Source organism: Eumetopias jubatus, unplaced genomic scaffold (assembly GCF_037043125.1).
Source record: "Eumetopias jubatus isolate StellerSeaLion01/CBP00866 unplaced genomic scaffold, mEumJub1_p1.0 scaffold_4, whole genome shotgun sequence".
Taxonomy (NCBI): domain Eukaryota; kingdom Metazoa; phylum Chordata; class Mammalia; order Carnivora; family Otariidae; genus Eumetopias; species Eumetopias jubatus.
The window spans coordinates 25,622,893-25,648,617 of record NW_028274810.1 but is presented as its reverse complement, the minus strand read 5'-3'; the positions used below and the strand labels follow the sequence as shown (position 1 = coordinate 25,648,617).

The 25,725-nt window shown below is 38.2% G+C and overlaps 1 protein-coding gene and 1 pseudogene across 2 annotated transcripts in view; one reads left to right on the top strand and one right to left on the bottom strand.

Moving 5' to 3' along the window:
- The window catches only part of DPYD (dihydropyrimidine dehydrogenase), a 794,533-nt gene that overhangs the window by 35,220 nt on the left and 733,588 nt on the right, over positions 1–25,725 (bottom strand). The window lies entirely within an intron of this gene.
- On the top strand, positions 9,621–10,518 carry LOC114208077 (AKT-interacting protein pseudogene; annotated as a pseudogene).

Genomic DNA, 25,725 nt, shown 5'->3' with positions numbered 1-25,725 from the left:
AGTAGAAGATTAATCAATCTCTTCCATATTTATTCAATATGATACTTAATATTTTCCCTACATAGAAACACCAGGATGACTGCTTTAAGCCTTTTTACCTGAAAGTGCGGCACAGGGCATAAAATATCACATTTTGATCCAGTCAAAAACCCTATTTGGAGTTACAGTTCAGGACACATTGGAAAAAATGATCATCATTTTGAAAGTCAATTTTTAGGGTTTCTATGATAAGCAGGAGATTTATATTGGAGAGAAAATAAAAGGAAGGGCAAGTTTTTAGTTGAAAGGAAAGAATTTTCTAAGATAATTAATTACCATACCAGTAGGAAAGAATTTAACAGGGGAAAGAATCTTTTATATGTGTGGCAAAGTGCTCCATAGACAACAGCTTTTGCATGCAGACATGGAGACACCAGCAAACACCCATAAGATAAAATTCATCTCTGTACCTGGGTCACTACTGAAGGCAATCATTGCCCCCACAGATTTTGGATTTTCCTCTCCATTTCTTCCTCATTACTTTCTAAACTATATTGCCATTATTTATGCATTCTCTATTTTTCTGAGAATATCATAAACAATTTGAGGACAGGATACTTTTGAACCTGTTTTATCTTCCCCTTAGTTCTTTGTACATAGTTGGCCTTAATTAACTATTTGATGAATGAATGAGGGATTAACATCAACAAAAAGCTATACTGACAAGAAATTTCAACTAACCTCAATGTGGTCACAGCTTAATGCTGACAACCGATGTAGTCTGAACACTTCTCATATAAAATGTCCAGACAGGTTCTCTCTATGCATAAGGCTTGGCAAGAATGAGATTCATCTAATGCTTAATGACCAAAGTAATTTTTGGCCTCATCTATAATATTACATAAACCAATCCCCGATAATAACATTTGCTTTAAATTGTAACAACATCCTACAGCCTAACAGATTTATAGTAATAAGGTATTATAAGGTATAGTTCCAAGAAATCAATTTAGATTCAAAGGCATGGAGCACAACACAAATAATTTCTTTGTATTTTCCTGGTTCTTTGTTTAAAGTTTTCTATCAAGAAAATAATAATGACCAACTATTTCACTCTCCTGTTCATAAAAATCAAACAACAAAATTGAACAGAAACAAAAAAATCAAACAGCAAAAAAATCTGTAGGCCATAGTTCTTAAAAACCCATTATTTTATTGAAAATGTACTTTGGACAATTGTGAATCTAGGCAATCATTGCATTAGATTAAACATTAAGCTTCCTGAAACAATAATTCACTTGACATCTGTGGGCTTCATGTAGGCCCTATGGCCATGTAGTGCACGCTGCTGGTCTTCAGACCCTCCTGCTCTTGACTGCCAAACTCTATTATAAAGATGAGCCTCATGTTTGGCAATGGCTAATACCACAAAATGAAAACAGCGGTCAAAGAGACCTGCCATTAGGCTTGGAGAAGAATATACCTAATTTTCTGAGCTTCGTCAGATATCAGCCAGTTGCTGAACATCACATGTCCCGAGAGGCATTAGGACCAAATTCTAAGACTGAATATAACATAGTGACAGTACTTTCAGCTTTAGAAATTATTTTTGCATATTATCTCATTTAATTTCCACCATAACAGAATTATTATAATATTGATGAAACCTGAGGCCCACCAATGTGGCAAGCACACAAAGCCCAGTGCCACATAACAGTAATGGCAGGGCCCACCCAAACCTAGGTCTCTCACCTCCAAGCTGCGCATCTTCTCTATATTGGGTGCCGGTGTCCTTTCCGAGCCATTTGGCTGCCGTGTCACCTAAAATTACCCTATGGCTTTTGGTGCTTTAGGAGAAGATACCAAGGGTAAGTAAGAGCTAATAAGAAGATATAATAGAGGGTAAAACAGAGATGATCCCTATCCTCAGGGAGTTTGTGATAGTTTGTAATGTAATGGGATTAAACATAAATAATCCTTTAAACATATCCAACATGTATCACAGTTTTCAATGATACATATTTATCTGATCATTTAAGGTCAAGTCCTATCAGACAACAACCTCTAACCCTTTCTTGTATCCACCAGGCAAAATCTTTGCCCATATTTAACCCAATCATCCAGGAGTTCCGTATTTATACTTGAAAACTGAAGACGGCTACAGAGCCTGACTGCTCCCCCCACAAGCTCGTGACTCTAATCACAAGTGAGCACGCAGTAGGGCCAACAAGCCTTGCTGTGTTATTACTGATGCTCTTCAGCTTCCTCTCTCTACCTAGTGACATTTTTATATCTTCTTCTTGCTCCTAAAATCTGAACTGCCACTCCTTTTCCTTCTCAGTTGAGGATCTGGCCTTACATTTTCGGGTAAAAGTACTGAAGTAATTTTTCTATTCTGAATTTTATAAATCCCCCTCATCTGTACTATCACCCTTCATCTTTTCTTCTGTTACGATGGAAAGTGTCCTGGTGCTTTCAGAGAATCCACCGCGGGCTCTGTCTTGCCTACGTGTAATCATCTGAAGGAATCTGCTTCTTTAATTTTTCTCTCTGACCATCCCATGATTCACTCTCATTTTCTTATTATTTCCATTAACACACAAATATGCTTTAATCCTTCCCCTCCTCAAAACACATACACCAAACAAATAAAAGAACCCTTTGTCTCTGCAGCCACTTCCAGGCTTCCTCATTTCCCCATTTCCCCTTGAAACCTCTCTTAAGCACCAGCAATAGTGCCTGGCCTCCCACCCTCACCTCCCATTCACTCCTCAGTTACTGGGGCCAGGAGTTTGCCCTCCATTCCCAGCCACGGAAATGCTGTGGTGATGGGGCCAAGGACAACCGTTATTCTGCAAATCAGATGGCCACACTCTTGAGCTCATTCTACTTTCTCTCTCAGCTGCATTCAAACAGGATGACCCCTCCCTCCTTCTTAAAATACTGTCCTACCTTTTTCCCTACATCACTTCTGTATCTCCTTTACTGGGTAAATCTTTTTCTCTGAAACCTATAGGTTGGAATATCCAAGGCTCAGTCCTAAATGTTCTTTTTTCCCTCTGCCGGCATAACCTTTCCAAGTGATCTGATCTTATCTAATGGCTTTAAATGTCATTTAAGCTATGGCTTTCAAATTTATAGCCCCAGTTCTGTTCTTTATACTGAGCTCCAGACTCTCACATCCAGGGGCTTAATTAACATTTAATTAGCTGTTGAAAAGTGATCTCCCAAACTTAACTATCTTAAGTGGATCCCTTGTTATTTCATTCCGAATATTCTTTCCCCAGTCTTCCCCATTTCAGTTAATGGAATGACTGCTGACCCATTTGCTCAAGTCAAAAACCTAGGGCTATTCTGGATTTCTTTTCTTTCCTCTTATCTTCCCCTCTAGATCCAATCCTTCAGCAAAACCCCACTCTTTCCCCTTCCCACCATCTCCATTGACATGGCTCTAGTCCACGGCTCCCCTGTCTCTCACCAGGTACACTGCAGTCAGTAGCCTCCTAACTGATCTGCCTACTTTCTCTTTTGACTCGCTATAATGTATTCTCCACATAGTAGCCAGAGCAATTGTCTTAAATAGAAATGAGAACATGTCACTCCTCTGCTTAAAATTCTCCAATGATTTCCCAATGTACTTAAAATAAAATCTAAAAGCTTTGCCATGACTGCTGGCTTATCTGGCTCCTGCTTACCTCTTCAGTTTTATTTTTTACCACTCTCCTCTTAATTTACCCCACTGCAACCATACTCGTGGACTTTTTGCTGTTCTCAAAAAGTCTTAGGGCCTTTATACTGAAAGCAGGTCCTCTAAATCATACTCTGTATATCTCCCTTTTGGTAATCATCGTATTCTTTATTCATTTATTTTGTATCTCCAACCTTTCTAGAAGATATGAGCTACCAGAATAGGATGTTCATAAATTTTGTTCAGTGATGTTCCCCTAGAAATTTGAACAATACCTGGCCCATTATACATTCTCAAATGAATGAATGTATGGGTAGCAGTATATTTAGGATAAACAGTGCAGTCCTTGATGTTGGCTTTCACTCTTGGTTCCATCATGTACTAGGTTTTTAACCTGGTCAAATTTTGTTTTACCTTTATAAGATCTCAGGTGCCTCATTCATAAAATGGGAATAACATTTCATAGGGTTGTAGTAAGGACTATATAACTTATATAAAGTATATAAAATGAAGCCACAGCTTGGTAAACAGTAGGCACTTACTAAATGTTAGTCCTTATCATCCACATCATATTATTATAGAAATCCTTGCAACATGTTACAGTTTTCTTTCTATTATTAACTTACATATGCTTTAGCACATTTGGCTACGTGCTTAATATGCTAAAGTAAATATTCCCCCTCCCTCGTGTAAACCCCTTTTTCCAGGTCTTATAGGGGAAATAAATGGCTTAAGCATGTTTTACATGATGGAGAATTGCTTATTTCACATTTAGACTGCATACACTCTATAAAGTAAGGATTACTCACATAGTTATATAATTTTATGCTCCACATGTTGAAATAAGTAAAACCAGGAAAATGAAGATCTGATAGTTGGGAAGTAAATGTAAACACGAGTTCTTAAAGAACGAAGGCAAGACCATTCTGTGGCCTAAAGTAAATGCTGTCATCTGTGGGGGCTGGGGAAAGATGCTCCGATCTGAGCCCATTACCGTGCTACTTCAGGAACATCTGGCAGTCTGTCACTTCACAGGCAACAACATCTTCTCTAAACAGAATAGACTTGAATTCATCAGGGATTCCCATAGTACAGTATATGCTTAACTTAAGTACCTGCTTTCCGTGATTTCCATAGATTATCATATTCATGACACTGTGGAGTGAAAGCATTCTTCTCACTCTCTAACCAGAACATGAAAAAGAAATTAAAACATTGGCAGGCACTTTGTCTCCAGTTTGTTGGACAAGTAAGAAAAGGATTTTCCACCCATTTATGTAAATGAAATTCTGTCAACTTAGAGCATTTTAACAAAGATGACAGCCGCCTATCTATTAATAAATACCTGACAGGATAACAATTACAATTGTAGTTGACTGTTTTTCTTTCAATAAATGCAGGTCAGTGGGTATTTTAAAAGGATTTATTTAAAATAAATTTGCAAACCCCAATAACTTTTCCCATCATCTCTATTAACCCAGGAAGAAATTTTAACATGTGCACTCTTGCCTTCTCAACAGTGGTTTTAGAACATTATGGCCAAAGCCTTTTAAATACATTGAAACTATGTAATTAAATATTGTGTGCTTACTCTGTGTACACACACACACACAGATATAGATACATGTAAGACATCCATACTTGGATCCAATATTTTGAATTCTACAGAAAGACTTAAAGCCTAGTAGGCTTTCTGTTTTCCAGAAGTGGTTATTCAGATTAGGGATTATCTTTGTGCTGCTTCTTCTTTCTGACTTTGGATTTTATTCATTGTTGACTATCAGAAAGGAAGAGTAAGGATATGTAACAAATTAATTAATCTGGTTACCCATCAAGCTGTGGGAATATATTTAGTAGAGAAAGAAGTGAATTCAATGAATAAATTGAGTTTTGAGGGATTATCTATGGAATTCATTAATCCACTCTGGCCCAATGCCCCATTAGTTAGATTTCAGAAAGTGACTTTCTGAACAGAATGAGGATGAGATTTTGAATTTTTTTTTTGTGAAATAACTTTCCAAGACAATTTGTTTTTCTCTGTCTAGTGGAGTTTGGGAGAGGGTCTATGTTGATCCATTAGAATGCCAGTTATAAGTACTCCCCAAACAGTGAATAATTTTATCTTTATCTACTACAGACTGAAAACACAACCTTATATTTCATCACATTTAAGATGTTATTATACATTGCTTTTATGCATATAGTAAGAGGAAAATTATAAGCAAAATAAATTTTTCAAAATAGTACTAAACTTTTAAACATTCAGTCTAGTAGTTTAAAGAGAAATTAATTGTAAGATACCTTGTCAAAAATTCATGTCTTAGAATGAATGAAATGCATTATGTTCCTCAAATACTGACTGGTTCATTTCTAAGTTTCTTTCTCATCACTGTCAGTAGCCATAATATGCTATCTCATTATTCCGAGAGCAATGCTGTTTGAAAATTACATCAACATTCCTAAAATCCTATTTGTAAATAAAAGTCCAAATTTTAGAAGGATAAAACAACAACAACAAAATTATCATCAGACAAAAGCAGGGAATAAACACTGTTCTACTTCCAGCTTCATCCCAGAAAACAATGTGAGTATATGAAGGAAAAAGGCAGGGAGGGGTAGTTACTGGATGTTTCTGATTTGGACTGAGTCTAGATCCGAATGCTTCCGAGATAGGTGTCCGTTGTTTCCTGAACTCCATTCCCCCCATATGTCCTCTATAGAGAGATAATGCCAATTTTTTAAACTGAAGAATATGTAAAATATGTATTTGTATTTATGTCTTCTAAGGTGATTTCTAGGAGAAAATATCACAAATAACATTGTTCCTTCAAAGAAAATGATAATGTCTGACTGTTTTTTAAGAGCACGATTTACCCCTTGAATTCTTGTATGAAGGTCTTTCCATGAGCTAAATACCTGAACAGTTGACAGACTTAGTTATTTCTAGGAAAAATTTCTGTTCATCATCATCCAGGGGTTAATTCAAGCCCTGCTCCTTAGAGGTACTTTTTCTAGGACAGAATGAGCCACAGAGAGAAAGATACACAGATAATGTCAAAAGATACAGCATCAGTATGTCATTTAATGGTTGATGTGGGTTACATCAGCCAAGTCCTAGGAAAGTAGGTTTTCCCTGAATAAGAATGATTAAAAAAGATGTCATATTTTATTAGAATCTATAAAGTCATAAGCAAATACCCTATATTCCTGTTAGTCATCCAATGATGGAATTGCGTATAGGATGGCACTAATGGATTCCTTAAATGCAAATTACTGCCAAATTCCTAAGTAAACTGTCCCCCACTTCGGAGACATTATAATCCATCTCTTATGTCAGATGAACCGGGAGACTTACCCTTCTGATCGCATAAGCTTTACTGCTTTTCTTCATTCATCTCTCACACTCAGTAATCCTTTTACTTCTCCTTTCTAAGTTTATAATTTAAATGCAATCTATTCATTATTAAAAAAAAGACCGTAGTATAAATGGGATGTCTTTGAGTTATGGCTAAAGAAGCCATTACTGGTTATACAATGGTCTGGATTCTATTACACATATGACAATCTGGGGAGCCTCACTCCCTACTTGCCTTCATCCGTGTTTTGTGTAAACACACAGAATTAAGGCTGGGTACTGGCCTTGGGGTCCTCCCCTGAACTGACTTCTTTCGTTATAGTCTTGCATTCCGTGTTTGAGAGAAAAGTCCTTAAGGACCAGAATTGGCTGCAGTTAAGTTCTCTGGTTTTTCATCAAAATGGATTTTGATTTTATTATTTAAAATTTTCAAAATAGCAGATTGGCTAAATTGGCATTAATTTCTTAAAATCCTAGATGGCCATTAAAAAGAAAATAATATTTAGGAGTTTTATAAGAAGTATATAAAATTCTTACATAATGTATTTTTAGGCAGAGAAATACAAAGTAGAATTAGAGCAGTATATGCAGTATTATAAGTTACTGTTTTTATATGTATATATACATTCCTGCATACACAATTGGGATCTCTGAGTAGTGAGATTAGAGATGTTTTTTTTAAAGATTTTATTTATTTATTTGAGAGAAAGAGAGAAAGAGGGAAAGAACAAGTGGGGGGGGCATGCAGAGGGAGAGGGAGAAGCAGACTCCCCGCCAAGCAGGGAGTCTGACATGGGGCTTAATCCCAGGACCCCAGGATCATGACCTGAGCAGAAGGAAGACGCTTAACCAACTGAGCCACCCAGGAGTCCCTAGAGATGATTTTTTTTTATACTTTTGTATTTTACTCATTTTCTACAGTAAGCACATTTACTTGTATAATCAGAAAAATGTTACTAAAACAAATACTGTCTTTAAAAAAATGATTTATTTGAGAGGGAGAGAGTGGGGGGGAGGGCAGAGGGAGAGAATCTTTCAAGCAGACTCCCCGCTGAGTGTGGAGCCTGACATGGGGCTTGATCCCAGGACCCATGAGATCATGACCTGAGCTGAAATCAAGAATTGGACACTTAACCGACTAAGCCACCCAGGCATCCCTAAAATAAATATTGTCTTAAAAGTCACACTAATGGGAAGTATTACAAAAACTTCATCAGAATAAAATTATAATTCTTATTATGGCCGAAATCATTACCTTGTTGTTGTTTTATAAGATTTTTAAAAATTATTTATTTATTTATTTTAGAGAGAGAGAGAGGGAGAGCACTCGCAGGCAGGGGTAGAGGCAGAGCAAATCTCAAGCAGATTCTGTGTGCCAAGCACGGAGCCTCTTGCCCAGCTGGATCTCAAGACTCTGAGATCACCACATGAACCGAAATAATGAGTCAGATGCTTAACTGATTGAGCCACCCAGGCGCCCTTTATTGTTGTTTTTTAATAGGAGTTTCAAATCCTAATTTAGAATGGTAGCTATCAAACAAATCTAAGCTGTGGGAGAATGCACGTGTAATGGCTACATAGACAGAAATACATTAAGCAGACCTCAGGTCTTATTCTAAAATATGGTTAAGTACATATCAAATCAGAAATGTTCAGTCACTTTACCATTCTATATATTTGAGGTTACAGATTTTTATTTCTGAAGTCACGACTAAATTTCCATTCTATATGGAGTGTTGGTAAATTAATGTACCTCAAAGAATTAAACCGTAAAGTGAACTTTCCAAGAATTAAAACTCTAGTGCTAGCTTTTTTGAGATTGAGTTATTTTTCATTTATATTTCCCAAAGAAGATATACATTTAGATAGATGAACATATGAAAATATTTATACACAAATACACAGAATAAAACTTTGCCCCTCCAGAGCTGATCTACCCAAACAACTGTAGTTTTCTGAATATGCCTGAGCCTAAAAATACTGCATCTCAAGAAAGATATTTGGTGGCAAGTACCATCTGCACTTCCAGACACAATGAACAGAGCCGAGAAGAGCTATAGACCTAAGTGTGACCCCTCACACTAAGTTCCGACTGGTCCATTTGTGGATTAAATAAGAACATTTTTGATGGGCTGGTGATGCCTTTTGTAGGCCAGTCTTTTTAAGTAGAAGTCAGTGAGTATGGGAGAAGCTGCACTAGAATAATGAAATCAATTTGTAAAAATATGAAACAAAGACTATATATAGATTTGAGGTGGTCATGGCAAATATGCTGACATTGGAAAAATAAGTTGTCAGGAAGGGAGTTAGAAGATCTGTAAACAACAGGTGGTGAGAGAGAATGAAAGCTGCGATTTCATAAGCTTTTAAGACCTGCAAAGGTAATACCTACTTCATGAGCATTTAAAAACTGATGTGAGTGATTTGCATTATCCCACCTCCTCCTCCTGACAGTCTTTCAAGGCCAGAGTCATTAGCCCCTCTTTAGCAGGGAGGGAACAAAGGCTGGGGAGCAGTAAAGTGAATTCTGAAGACAGAAGAGTCTGACGACACAGATCACTAAATGGCTTTGTTTGGAGGCCACGTTATGAACCCGTTATGAGCAAGACTACAAGCTCTGTATTAAAATGATCTGATGGTGAAGAGAGGACATTAACAGGGGATGTGACAACTTGTCCTCCACAGGCTCCTCCAAAGAAACAGCTGTCTTCTCTTCCCCAGAATGCTTTGCTTATAACTAAGCCGACATCTCCTGCCCCAGCAACACGGTCAGCACGTGGCACATACGCTTCGTATGAACTTTCTACCTGGCATACACTTTTCTTGCAGAGTTTACCTTGGTTGTAAAGCAGAAGTTACTAGGTATCTATATGGAGTCACCTTATTGCTCTGCATTAATGCGGTTTGGAGTCATATTCAGACAGCACGGACTTCATCAAGATGGTGTATTTAAGTTTACATCCCCAATAACTATCCAGATGGTGAATGGCCATGCTGGGTGTTTGATATGGCCATCTTTCACCTGCTAGTTGATCCCACCTCAAACAAACTGGATGTGAAGAGAGCATCTGCAAACTGGAAGCAGAACCATAGTCATATGTGGCAAGTGTGAATGTATGTAAGGAAAGTTTTCTACAAGATTGATAGACAGGCCCCCTGAACCCAGAGGCTGCAATACCATATGAAAAAGATGTCCAGCTTTTTAAAATAAAGTGGTTGACAGTGTTGAAGTGTGCATCGCTTGTTTGTTTGACCAACCTGAAATAAAAGACCCCTATGCGATTAGCCTTTCTCCATGGAATCTTTCTGTACATGATGAAGCCAGAGAAGATGCCGACTCAGAAGAAGTCTGAAAAACAGCACCATAGAATTTCATATCACTGGCCTGTCATAGGTAAAGCCTGGTTCAGTACAACCTTTCATTAAAGAAGAGAAAACAGTAAGCAACTTAGAGTGCTGGCGAATCTGGTGTCCCGTGCGCATTCCTGCAGGCTAGGGTCTAGTCAAAGCTGACCAATGACGAAGGACTGTCTGAAGGGCAAAACTGTGTGAGCAAGGACTGGTATCCATGTTGTCCGTGGATGTTTAAGCTCTAACACACAGTTCTGGAAGCCTCTCTTTAGGAAAAGCGTTACTTCTGTCAGCATGTCTTTAGGGTGGTTATCGAATTCTGTACTCTACATTACTAGGGACATTGAGGCTTAAAATTTATTTATGTATTTATGTATTTATGTATTTATTTATTTGAGGGGGAGAGGGAGGGGCAAAGGAAGAGGGAGGGAGAGAATCTTAAGCTGGCTTCACCCTCAAGATTATTGTCCACGCGTGCAGGCCGACATGGGGCTTGACCTCACGACCCTGAGATCATGACCTGAGCCAAAATCAAGAGTCAGACACTTAACTGGCTGCGCCGCTCAGGTGCCCTGACCTTGAGGCTTAAACATTTTTCTGAATATAGTCCTAAAGGTAAGGTACATTCACCTAAGCTAATAGAGTAGACAGAGTTCAGCACTATCTAATGATTTTTAAATCAGTGGCTTCAGTTGTACATATGTTTGTTTATGGAGAGAAGTAAAGTGATTTGGAAGTCTGGATAATCTTCTGTCTGAGTGATTCAATTAAGTTAAACCAATGTTTACTGAGCACCAAGAATTTTTTAGGCATTGATCTCTCTAGCTGACTCACTATTCAATGAGGAGACCCAAACTCAGTGGATCTTGGATACCTTCTAAAGGGCGGCTATGGTGTGCCTTACTAAGACACCATTTTAGGAGGCCTGGATATATATAGCCAGTGTGAAATGAGAGAAATGGGTAGCTTTTCTCACAGAATTCATTTTTGTACATAATCTCTTTGCTGCAACGTTTTGTAGTGTAGATGAATTACTGATTTTGGTTAGTGTCTTCTAATATCTACCTTAGCAGACTCTTGAATAAGAACTTCAAGTCCCCCCAGGATAAAAAGCATTATGACAGGCTGAATGTGCTAACACTACAGGTTTCCCAAATAAAACCTTTATTGATTGAATGCCTTATCATTGTCAAGAGTTACTCATTTATTTGATGCTTTCAAGTACTGTGTATATGAATGTATGGATGAACAAAGCCTTTTTTTCCTAAACAATCTTCACTAAAAGATTACTTCTGAATCATAGGTGAAAGCTTTATTATTGCTGTATAATTGCAGAGGATGCCTAGAGGAAGCTAGGTCAAGGACTGTTACCATCTTTCTCATATGCTGATTCAACCTAGTACATACTGGGGTTTATCCACATTCTATCAAGTTAATAAAGAGAAGATCAGAAGACAAACCTAATCCATTATATGGATCTATTACGTGGAGTTTTTAGTTTCATTATAACATCAAAGATTTAATTTTTAATATTACTTGGTTTACAATTTTGTGTCTTTACTCATAAGTGGAAAATAGTCTATATTTTTTTACTCTACTATTATTTGGTTTTTAGTAGTAAAGTTGATCAAGATTCATAAATTTATTAGGGGATTTCTATATCTTTTTATTTTTATTTATTTTTTTATTATGTTATGTTAGTCACCATACAGTACATCATTAGTTTTTGATGTGGAGGGAACATGTTCTATATCTTTTTAAAAGCTGGAATTATTTAAATAACATAGAAACTCTACCAAAACTATAAGCCATTCAGCTGCAAAACTACTTGCTCCTGAGACCTTCTGAATGGTAAATTTAAAAATTTGCTTTCCAATTCTATGGATGACTATTGGTTATATAGTTTCTTTTTTTTCCCAAAGACTTATTTATTTATTTGAGTGAGAGAGAGAGAGCACAAGTGGTGGGGAGGGGCAGAGGGAGAAACAGACTCCCTGCTGAGCAGGAAGCCCAACCTGGAGCTCAATCCCAGGACCCCAGGATCATGACCTGAGCCAAAGGCAGACGCTTAACGGACTGAGCCACCCAGGTGCCCCTGATTGTATCTGAGGTTACAGTTCTGTTTCCATTCTTCTACAGAATATATTCTTCTCCTTTTTTGAGCTCTAATGATAATTTTATCCATTCATTGGTCTTTTCTTTTCAAATGTCACTTTTTTAAAAGTTTTAATTCTTCCTTTTTAGTTTTCTTTTTGGTTATTCCTAAAAGACCTTGCTGGCACCCAAGAAAAGGAGATGTTCCTGGTAGATCTGCTGCATCTCCTCCCAGTCCAGGCTGACCTTCCTTTCTCTGGGCATCCTGAGCTTTCTTTATAACATTCAGGTTCTATTGTGAAAATGCCTTCTTCTTTTTCTTTCTATTTCCCCCTGCCCTTAACCTTCTGCCTGGATGCTTTTTCCATTTCTTTTTCTTTTTAACATTTTTTTTCAAGCCAGAACTTTGGCTTCCCAGCATAGAGAACTTAAATATACATGTGTAGAAAACAATAGATGATTATACAATAGATTCTGTACTTCTTGGCTTCTGCAAAGGGGCAGAGAGGGGGAAGACATCAAAAATTAGGTCCAGCAATAATGAGCTACATTATTAAGTTTCTCTGTTTGCTTGAGTACCAGGAAATAGCTATGTCCATTGAAAAGAGTCTCAATAAAGAAAAGAAAAAAGAGAAGAGAAGAGAAGAGAAAAGAAAAGAAAAGAAAAGAAAAGAGAAAAAAAGAAAGAAAAGAAAAGAGTACTATGTCTGGAAAGAGAAAATCAGAAGATTAAGGTTCTAGGTCTTTGTTTACGTTATTTTTTCTGCCAGATTAAAAAATTAGGTCTTTTCCAAGGGATATTTCACATTTTCCTTTCATTATTTACTCAAAAGGTGAGAGAAATACATAGAACCAAACTGAAAAAAATCTAACTTTAAGTTTTATAGTCACTTGAATTTGTTTCAAAACTTTTAAAAAGCTTGTTTGTTTTTAATGATTTATGTTTCAGTGGTTTAGACGAGGTCACGTGAAGATTGAAATTTAGTGAGAAAATGACTGGACTAGTTGCAAATGGAAAAGAAGTTTCTAAATTTAGGTGCCTGGCTTTGGAATCCCAGATCCGAGGATGAACACCATATCTGCATGTTGACCTGAGCAAGAAGCACAGCTCCCATAATGCACATCTCAGGAGGGAAGACAGACTCTATCAACACGTAAAACATTTTTAATGGGAGGATGAATAACAGAATATTATTTAGTGATGAAGGCAAAAAAACCCTCATTGTTTTTCACAGGCTTTGGAGACAAACAGTTCTCGCCTTCAAAGCCTGGCAATTTTGAACAAAAAGCCTTCAGCACACTAGGAAGCACACTAGGTGCATTATTTTTTGCAATTTCTGGTGACATAACAGAGGCGAGAGAGAACAGTATTTGAGAAGAAAGCCCTACCCTGTGCCTTCTATAACTCTGGCTCACAAACATCAGGAAGTGCATTGTATGCCACTGACAACACAACTCAGCCCTTCAGCGTGTCCCCAAAAGTCAGGTAAGAGTTCTGTGTGACACCTCAGCGCTAGAACACCATTCAAGGCAATGACATGGAAATTAGCACACGGAGTGTCCCGCGCTGCTGCCGAGTCCCTCGATTTCCATGATCTGACAAGAAGATGATATCAGAAGCGGCAGAAAGGTGTTAAGGGATAGCTCAAGTGCTCGTGCGTGTGCTGGAGCAGGTGAGCAGGTAGGATCGCTGTGTCACAGGGTGACAGGAGAGGGAGTGTCAGGCTACCCTGTGAGTGAAGCGTTGAACATGGGCTCTATCATAGAAAATATGCTTTTTGTTCAAACTCTCAATATCTAGAGGGAGGGGCAACCTTTCTGGTATGAATGCTCTACCGCTGTGAGGACGCAGTAAAAGGTCGTCTCAGGGTTTGTTTAAAAAGGTCAGCTCAGGAACTACTGACCCCCATGACTCCATCCTGACAGTTTCAGCCCTCTCTCAGAATCACTCTTGTCACTTCTAGCCTCCTGTTCTTTTCTGAAAACAAAACCCTCTACCACCTGCCGTCCATTATTCCATCAGTGAGCAACATGCACTCTCTACAGCTGATATTTCAATTTATTTGTGGTTAGATGTGCAATAATCCTCTGACTGAAGCTGAGGGAACAGTTTAAAGATTTAAAACAAAACAAAGCCAGTGCTTCAAACATCTCTTCATGCAAAGCTTACCAGACACAAAAATGTGGCTAATTCTCAGCCACACAAAAGCAAAACTAAGACACGCAGATGGTCAGTGCCTGCCCTCTGCAGAGGGAGAAGCAGGGTTGGCTCCAAGTAACAAATAATTATCCAGGTCCTTTGTAAATCAAGTTGTACCACTTCTCCTGTGAGCATCCACAAAGGCGGCTGCATATATTTGCTATTAGCTTCTTCTTTGTCTGGGGATTTTGTTAATGCCCTTTCTTCATATAAGTTTGTGTCGCCTTGTTCTCACATTTGACACCAACTGAAATAGCCTTGCAGAACCTTTGTTTCTATTTTCTTCGAAATGTGTATTCCTCAATCTTAATCTCTTCTTTTCAAAAGGATATGAATTGAACATGCAGAGAATCAGCCTAACAGGACCGATTATCAATTTCCATTTCCTTTCAGTGCCTCTGCCACCCGTGGGCCTCCTAGACAGCTTTCCTTGGAGACAAAGGGTGTCTGAAACGGACAACTTTATTTTATACACTGGTCTCTCTTAGTGGACGACAGAGACTCATCGCCCATAATAAATCCTTCCTCTGACCCTTTTATATAATGCACAGCTGAGCTAAAAAGGAAATCAATGTTGCAATTTTAATTTAGCACTTTCATTCTGTTAATTTATCTAAAAAATCCTATGCCATGACTTTCCCTTGTCAAAACAGCCAACTCCTGTCAATGTGAAAATGTGAAAATGCTTTGAGTTTCTTCCTTTTTTTTTAACACTGTGGCTGTAAAAACCATGGGTCACACACTAAGCCCTCCGTGTTTTTCTTGTGAGTGCAAAGCTCCTTTTGAAATCAATGTGAACACAGCAAGTTGGAGAAATGTGTAGTGTCTCCAGGGAGAAAGAAATCTGGGCCTACATTGTTAGCTTTGCTAAAGATGCTTGTGAAACCCTACAAAAATGGGATGCCAAGCATCGGGCGTGTGTATTTGGTGGTGAAACCTTGTCATTTTTAGGAAAACCGGGGCTATTTAATCATGCTTAATCCCTGAGGAGAGTTCTAAGTAATGAACATGACTGTGTTTTCTGTCAGTGCACCAAAAAATGACTCTCCTGTTTCACTCTTTTCTCTCTGTATTTCAGAACTTGAGAATAACCTGCAGACAGAGCCTTACACTGCTTTGGGCACTACGCTTTCATAGGAGACAGAGGCCAGATCAATACCATCCAGCAAACAGTGCTGGGAAAGGTGCAGAAGATCCCACAAGGGAGGAGGAATCTGCTGTCATTTCAAAAGGAATCTCATGTCAAAGGAATCGTTTCTGAAAGTCTTCATTCAAATATCACCTTTCCTAACCATCCTGTTTAAATTGAAAATTTTTTCCTGCCTCTGGCCACTTCCCAGTCATACCTGTATTCCTTCCGTGCCTTTATTTTTCCTGCTTAGCACTTGTGATTTTCACCCTTCCTTTATAATTTATTTATTTTGGTTTATTGTCCATCTCCATCCTAAGTAAAATGTAAATGACAATTTGTTCGCTAAATTATCCTCATGGCACAGTGTTTGACACAGGGTAGGTGCTCGATAAATATATTTCCCAAAGAAATGTTATGAGGCCATATCTTGTGTGTGGAAATGGCAGCATTGCATCTTGATTGCCACCGCAGAACTGAGGCCCCATGTGGAGGGGCTCTGATCAGAGAGGCTGATCTGCATAATGACTGTGTTTGGGAAGAAAACCACCTATTGCCCAAAGGGACACCTGGTGGCTCAGTCGGTTAATTGTCTGACTCTTGATTTCGGCTCAGGTCATGATCTCGGGGGCATGGGATCTGGCCATGCGTCAGGCTCTGTGCTCAGCATGGAGTCTGCTTGGCCCTCTCCCTCTGCTCCTCCTCCACCTGTCTCTAAAATAAATAAAATCTTAAAAAAAAAAAAAGAAAGAAAAGAAAACCACCTATTGCTCTGAGAACCCTTAGGACCCCAAGAATTGAGTCTGGTGTAAGAGAAAAAGCCCAAATCCAAACCCAGGACAAGAAATTAGCTGAAGTGTGGGTTTGTAAATAGTCAGAGCTGGGGATTTGTGTGTGGCAGAGATACACCTAGCTGGTTTGAGTCTGACACAAGCCTTCAGCTATTGGTCCAGCATACTTTAAGTAAAGTACTTGAGTGAGGGCCATGACGGCATACGTACCATGGAAGCACTGTAGGGGAGACAGCATCCTGGCCTATGTCTTCAGGTAGATTATGGTCTAGGGAGGTTAGTTTATATGTTTCAAGTCCAGAGCAGGACATGGCATATACTATCTTGTATCTGGAAAGACAATGCTTTCAGCAGCAGAGATGAGATAAATGGGAACCATGGTGTCAAGAGAAGCAGAATGCATTTGAGAATTAGCAACTAGCCTCATGTAGTCCATTTACCTTATAGACATGCTTACTAGAAGGAAGATTAAAAAGTGACCTAAGTCTAAACTCATAGGTGGCTAATCATACTGGAGATTGGGTTTTACAGGTTGTATTATTTTACTTGGGAAACACCTATAGCTATTAGGGAGAGGATAGGCTCCTTCAGAAGTCTATGCTTTAGGAAATATGTTTGATTTTATTTTGCTTCTGTGGGAGTGATAGGGGTGTTGGTAAATATAATTAGTCAGGTAAATAAATACTTATAAGTACTGGACTATAAACCTTAAGAACTATGGAATTCATCTAACTTCTAATTATTAAGAGATAAAAGTTAAATATTCCAGAATAGAGTCATGTACTTGCTTTTCAAAGACCTCCTGGACAGAGACTTTGCAACTTTGTTTATCAATCTTTCTAGTATTCTGACTGGTTAAGAAATTCTTCCTTCTTTCCAAACCTAACTTTTTAACCTTTGTTAGAATCAATTTTATTTGATGTTATCCTCTGTGTGCACAGAGAATTACCATACGGCATTACCAAAAGTCAGCCTGAAGAGAGTAAGCAGGTAAATTTTGTTGAAATACCGTTCTCTAGAAACCCCATTGCTTTCATCTTTTCTTATTTCACTCATTTAATCCTTCAGTTTAAAAAAAAAAAAAGTAGCTCTTAACTATCTCTGCTCTCTTTACATTTCTTTCTGAAAACTGACAATAAAAACCGTACTTTGACCTAAGAAGAGTATGACTACTGTAGAGACTAGTGGATGATCATTTTGTGACTCTTTTATGCCACTGATTGACTTTTTTTTAAAAAAAGGTTTTATTTATTTGACAGAGAGAGAGAAAGAGCACAAGCAGGGGGGAGCAGCAAAGGGAGAGGAAGAAGCAGTCTCCCCGCTGAGCAAGGAACCTGACAGGAGGTTCGATCCCAGGACCCTGAGCCAAAGGCAGCCGCTTAACTGACTGAGCCACCCAGGTGCCCCTCTGCTGATTGGTTTTTTAGTCCTCATTTGTACTGCTCAGATTAGTCAAATTAAATATAAGGTTGACTATTCCCTCAGATATTTTTCTTCTACACGGGGATCTAGTTAGACCATCCTCTATTATCTTGAAAGTCAAAGTTAACGACCATGTGGCCAGGAAATAGTGAAACATGGTCCTGACACATTTAGTTAAGTTTTAAAGATAAAACTTCAGTTTTCAGTTGATGAACTAGCGACTGAAAATTTTAATGCTCACAATAACATTGTAGGTCCTCATTTGGATTCTGAAAATTGGGTATTTTTATATATTAGAAACCTATGCTTTACATACCAGTCAGTACTAAGATATACACACAAAGAGTTTACCACACTTCCTGTACTTAAAATTTATTTTTCTAATAAATTCTGCTTCTAATATTGAGGCTGGGGTTTGACCAGTTCATCAAGACTTGGTCCTTTATTATCCTCTGAAATTGGTACTATCCAATGAGTTCAAGAAAACCAGTAAAAATTCAATTGAATAGGGTTTGAAATATAGTACCTTCAATAGCCCAGAGGACTCTCTTATTTTCTAAATCCGATAAGCAAAGTAAATATATGAAGAAAAATACATATACTCCTTGACATCACATTTATATACTAGCTTATTTGTGAAATTTTTCTTTATTCGTCCTTTGAATGTAAGAGAATCAACAATTTAGATGCTTTAAAAATGGATGAGAGCATTTATTGGCCAAGAAAACATACATGAATGCATATCAACATTTACTTTTGTGTTTTTATTCCTTCATTCATCTTTCCCTAATTTTTGTATTTTCTATCTAATCTTCAAGAGATTTTTTGAAAGCTTCAGAACAATATCCTAAGCATCCTCTTCTTTCGCCACTTTAGCTGTGCTTAGACAGACACCTTTCCCGAGTTGTCAGGATGGCGCAGGTTCTGAGCCCTGCAGCACAGAGAGGTAGCCTAGGTGATTCGGGTCAATGTGCAAGAACAGGTGTGGGGCCCTGACAAATTTGGTCTCCCATTGTGAAGTTCCATCCCTGCCTTGTAAATCATGATGGAGTTTCTTGAATTTCACTTTTGCTTGGGTTTTGTTTCATTAAGCAACTTTGGGAGGAGTATTGTGCACTCTCGATTTCTGTGTGAAAGTCGCTGATCACCTGGTGGATTTGGGGTTTGGAATGACACAATGCCTGATGTGTAGGAACCAGAGGAAATCTTCCTAATGAACTTCTATAATTATCACTTTGCCAAAGCAAATGGCTTCCCTGCTTTGCTCCAGATAGCATAGATTTCTGGAATTTTAATGTTTCATTAGTTTGACCAGCTTTTAGTCCCTAATAAAATAATTCTCCTAACCCTTAGGTTATTTATTTCTCTTAATACTTTGTTATGAGAAAAGGCAAATAGTCATGTTAACTGGGTCACAATGCTTTAACATGATAATTTTAGTAACTTTTCTGAGTAACTTTAAAAACACAGAGAGGCACAGTGCAGGGAAACCAAAGAACTAGATTTATTCCAAACACAGATTCAATAGGTCAGTGTCCACCTAAGATTTTGTGCTTTGCATTTTATATTATTTCCTTAAACATGCTTCAGTGTCTACCAAGGATGAAAAAATATAGCTTCCATGGTCCATTTGGAGTTTACCCCTCCTATTTGGACAGATACAAGGGATAAAATATTTGGTTTCAATGAATATAAGTTCAGTGAGAGAAGTTAGATGCTGCTAAAATTTGCCCTCATCTTCGGACACCTTCGGTGACCCACTCCCACTCTCCTCCTGCTTCAAATACTTGTGCATCCACACAAAGAATTGTTTTTCTGATCACCTCTTAGCGATTTGTGGGGTGGCCTCTGCCTTGTGAATTTAGGTAGGTGACTTACTCTTTTAATCTGCTGACTGTGGGACCACATATATTCTCTAAAAACCTTTGGGGCCTCACACAGGAAGGTAGAGTACTGAACTTTTTCTCTGTGTGAACGAGAAACTCTAGCCTCACCTGACTAACATTTGGAGAAAATGAACTAGTGATGTAAAACTACAACTTGTATAATTTTGTTTTAACCTTAATTTTGGAATCTTTACAGAGGATTATTTTACAATAAACTAACTAGTGAGAAAGAAATAAACCACTTTTTTTTGTTTTCCTGTGTAAGGTGAATGGAATCTGACCACATATAACTATGTCTCCTATTCTGTGTGGATGAATCTCCTTTTCAAAATACTATCTTGGGGCTCCTGAGTGGCTCTGGCCAGGTGGTCTGCCTTCAGCTCAGGTCATGATCCCAGGGGCCTGGGATCAAATCCCGCCTCAGGCTCCTTGCTCAGTGAGGAGCCTGCTTCTCCCTCTCACTCTGCCTGCCGCTCCCCCTGCTTGTGCTCTCTCTCTCTCTCTCTGTGTCAAATGGATGAATAAAATCTTAAAAAAAAAGAGAGAGACGTAGTTACATGACATAATTTTGTTTTAACAAACAAACCAAAAATGTATTGCATCTTAGGCATTCTGATTCTCTCTAATGATTACTCAGACAAAGCATCTCACTTCACATAGAAAATAAAGCAGATTTCAATAAAACCTCAGCCCACCTACATGGGTGTGAAAGAAAAATTCTAGTTTTATAACTTTCTAGTAGATAGAATTGTTAGAATTATGCTAAGTATTTGCATAGGTCTGGGGTTTAAGAGACTCAATCTACTAAACAGGCCAGAATAAACTATGAAAAGCAGTAACTTATTTTTATATAAATGGGTGCCTTTAAGATGCTTGGAAATAATTCAGTTTAGTAAGTAAATAATTTACATCATTCCTTTCTTTTGGGACTATTAATGGCTCATCAATCCTTTTGAGGACATAATAGTTCAACAATCAACTTTAATTTTGTTCTTGTCTGACTTGTCACAGATTCTCAATATTCAGGATAAAAATGAATGAAATTTACTGTACATATGAGACTCCAGAACTGCTCTTTTTGGCCCTTATCTGAACAGATGTGGTATTAAATGATAAACAGTTGGAAAAATTGAGGGGAAATGGCCATTTCTTCACTTTCAGCACAAAGTTCCCAAATGCTTTAGTTTCGGATATCTTGTCTTTAGATTGTAACTTCTAAATATGAATATCTGATTAATATCCTTCAGTAGAACTTTGACAATCTTGATTCCATCCTAATAATTTTTATTATCTATAGATTATAAAACATTTCTATATAAATGTCTTTTTGAAAGCTCTCAAGTACTTGCTTTGGCTTGTTTCCCTGGCCTCGCCTTCCACTTGTCCACACTTAATCTCCAACCAAACTAAACTCCTTGTAGTCCCCAAAGGCTCCATAATAATCTCATGCTTCATAGTCTATGCACATGCTACTGTCTATGTGCATAGAGCCTTATCTACCTTCCCTCTATTTTTTTTTAAGATTTTATTTATTTGAGAGAGAGAGAGAGAGAGAGTGAGCGCCCAAGTGAGAGGAGGGGCAGAGGGAGAGGGAGAAACAGACTCCCTGCTGAGCAGGAAGCCTGACAACTCAGGGCTTGATCCCAGGACCCTGGGATCATGAACACTTAACCCACTGAGCCACCCAGGCACCCCCCTTCCCTCTATTCTTAATATGGCATATGCCTACTTCTTCTCTAGGTCTCAGCTTTGATATTATCTCCTCTGGGAAGCACCCCCTGCTAACACTTACTTCCATAACACCTGGGATTAACCCATTCATAGCATTTACTCCATTATGTCAGGACCCGAAGTTCCCCCTTGGCTATTCCTTGAATGAATGCCTCTCATATAGAGGTGCTTAAATGCATTTGTTGAATAAATAAATGAATGAATGGGTAGTAAAAACTACATCTTTTATGTGCTTTCTGCATATGATTTTCCCATTTCAGTTCTTTTTTAATCCCTTAGAAATAGCACCTTGGAATTTTTTCAAATCCTATGTTTTCTTTGGGACTTTTCTGCCTCGCTCTGCCTGGACAGCCATTCATTCATTTGACAAATATTCCTGAGTTTTGTTTATGTACAAGGCACTCTGCAAGGTTGTGGAAAGAACTAGAGAGATCATACCTGGGTGTTGCTGTTGAGGAGTTTACCGTCTACTAGAAAAGGGAAGACAGGCTTAAAGAACACTATCGTCAAAGTAGGAAGGGAAATAATATCTCTGATTGGAGGGACAAGACAGGTCTTCTTGAATAGGAACAAGGCCTTAAAGCATGTGCAGAGTCGGGACAGTACGGCATAAAGAGAAAAGACATTCTAAGCCACAAGATAAGGTGTAAAAAGAAGAAAGGAAAACAGAAAACATAGAACTCACAGACAAAAGCTTGATTGGAGCTCAGGGTTTGTGACGAATTGTAGTATTGTTGATGGTATATTGAAAAGGAGCCCGGGTCTTAGCAGTGGAGATCCTTGAATACTAGGCTACAGCATTAGATTTTTGGTAGACAAAGGATACTATTGATGCTTATGAGCAGAGCTGTAAAACTCTCACTACCTGGCTGAGTCTTGCTTCATCTTCCTACACAATATTTCTGCATATAACTTTTTTTTTTCCTACAAAGCTATAGAAACACCTCTCATCCGATTCTGGTTTTCTTTTTTTAAAAATTATTTTATGACATACTAAATGATTCTTCTAAAAAGCTCAACTTGAAGGTGGCTAGAAAGGTCATTTTCAAACCATTTTCCCCATCCTCATTAAGCTTTATTACTCACATCAGGTTCAAAATCCCAATAATTAACCTCTACTGTACTTTCCTACTGGCATCCTTCCAATTTCAATTTACCTGCTACACATTTTCTAGTCCTTTTGAGATCCCTGACCTCAAATTTTCCATTTTTAGAGTCATTTCCTTATCTTGTGTGCCTCTCTGTTGTGTCTCTTTTTTGAAACACCAACTCATGACCAAGCTCCCTTAGACATCCTCTTGGATTATGGAAAAAGTGTATCAAACAGAAGCCACCCCCACACATGCTGTTAGAACCTGCAATACTAAACCTGGTAAGTATTGCTGATCTTGCATGAACCAAGCACACAGTACTATGTACTTAGAGATGCTTAATGAATAAAGGAATGAATGAATAAATGAAGGTGGTACATGTTGGAATACATGTTCCTCGGTAATAAAAATTATCGTTTGTATTCTACATCCTCAACCACTCTCACTGGCATACATCCTCAACCACTCTCACTGGCACAGACACTCAATAAATGCTAATCAAATGAATGTAATTAATCCCTTCAGAAAAAGGCAAGCCTGTAGAAAAATCCCAAGGAAGTGCAAAAAAAATTTTTTTTTCTCACCTCAAAAAACACAGAGCCTCATATATGGTATTTGAGATAATAAGAAACATACTCTTTAGCTCTCATTTACTAATGCCTGGCCTATAAGCTTTTAATAAAGTATAGCTACTGTTGATTTCTTTTTTAAAGCCCAACTCAAAGGCTTCATATCTTTGAACTAAACAAGAGTTCTGGGTTTTATGACTTGCACAAACAAACAGAAGCTGAATACGCTTAGAGTTATCCGTGCCTAATATTTTAATTCCATTGTTCAATAATTCCCATTCCTTTGCATTATTTTTGCTTTATTATACTCTTATAATACTTTCAAATATATCTATAAAACTTTACAACCGTTTTCCAATGGCATATGGTGTGTGTTCTGAAGAGAAACATGTTTATGAGCTGAAAGATGGGAAGAAAATGTAAAGTGCTCTTACGGGACCTGGGGAGGGATTGCTGTCTGCCTGTGTGGCAGGAACACTGCAGTATATCAGGCTATCGCGACCTGCCTCAGAGCCCTTCTGCTTCAGCAATAGATACAAGTCTGGGAAAGTACTATGCTAACTTTGATGCTTTTATGTGGGTTTTTTTTTTCCCCTGCTGAAGATTAAAGTCAATAGTTCCCAAAACAATATTAATTCTGTATGCTGAAGAGTAATATGTCTTAGGAAGGAGAGAATTTAGAGTGTGGATGGAGGTGGGATGTCAAATAAAACTGTACTGTCCCCTCCGGTTGGAGTCCACCAGACTTTGCCCAGTCCAGAGTGACCAATAGTGCTCCTTGGGGAGCTTGTCCTTCCATAAGCATTCTTGAAAGCCTACAGATCGTGGTTCCACAAGATCCTGCTATGTTCTTAAAATGCTTCAGTTGTTGAGCTCTAGATTCAGATTTTCAGCTACCTCCCATATATACTGCTTATTTGTCTTCCTTGCCACAATCATGGACCTAATCACACAGACACAGACTGGAAACCTTAGCATGATCTCTACCCTTTCTTTTTTTCCTCCCTAGTTGGTCATCAAGTGTAGTGCAGGCATTTCTCCTCTCTGTTCTCTCCCACCCACAACTACCCTTCCTCTTCATTGCTCTTCCCTAGCTTCAGCCTTGATCTTTTCTCACATGGCCTATTTCCGTAATTTCTTAATCAGTCTCTTCTGACTGTAGCCTTTCTCACTCAAATTCCCCACAAGATCATGATGCCTTTAAGAAAGCCTTAAATGGCCCATTAAATAAACAACCCTTTTCTGTCCTGTCTACTAAGTCCCAGATTGTTTGCCTATAATTAACATCTCTTCACCATTTCAACCTAGTTCACCTTTGCAGCCTTGTCCCCCTCCACACTGCTCCATATACCCTTTCTGTGAGCTGCATTGGAGGAACTAATGGTCTTCTGCACACTCTGCTCAACCTTGAATCCTCTTGAACTTCTTCACACTCTGAAATATGGTTCTCCTGTCAAATTGTGGCCCATAGGCTCTTGTATTTATTCCTGGATTTCCCCCCTTCTCTGGTCTGCAACACTACTGACTGCATCTCCATTGTAGCATTTTTATTCCACTTTTTACTATAGTTTGCAATTTTAGTTTCTGTAGCACCCAGTGACTGTAAGTTGCACCTTTAAGTCTTCCTCAGCATCTCCATTACTCATTTGACAGTGTGTTTTAAGTGAACCCGGAATTATCTTTGCACAAAATACTGTCTCGATTCATGAGCATTCTTCTGGTCAATATCCTCCTTCTAAATGTGTAGCCTTTCCTGTAGATATTCTATTAAAAGGATAAATGAAAAGGCATGGATCTGCCATGGTCAGCAAGATGGGGAAACTTCACTGGAGGTCAGACAGGGTATTCTCAGGCTGCTGCCACGCAGTGATGATCAAACATAAATTTGAAAACAAAATATTTAAGAAGAATGGTCTGAAATCTTCATTTCTCTGGATTCTCTAAATTTTATTTCTAGGTGCTCTAAATTTACGCTTCAGAGATCTACTTAACTGGATGGTCATTTGTAAAATTCTTGTCACCGTCAACAATGAAGTATTAAGTTCTGCGCTGTGAAACCCACTACTACATTCGTATCAGAGATGTAGTTCTAGAATACATCTTCTCCATAAGTATATATTAGACATTCCTTGAGGAATTCCTACCAGAAAAAGATGTTCTTCTCTTCCACTGGTTTATACCTGTAGGTCCTGTGAATTGCCTATACGACTACTCCACTTTTTGTATTAGTTGTTAGACAGCTCAGTCTTATTTTCAACCTTCTTATATTAGAGTAAATAGAGTCACTGATACATACTTGGCTACTAACTCCATTCCATCTCTATTTTATTCTTCTCACCTTAATATCTACCCTCTGATTTCTTTTCCTATCTATCTATCATCTACTTAGCCAGTTATTACATTTTTATCGAAAATTGTTTTAAGTTTTAAACATGAACA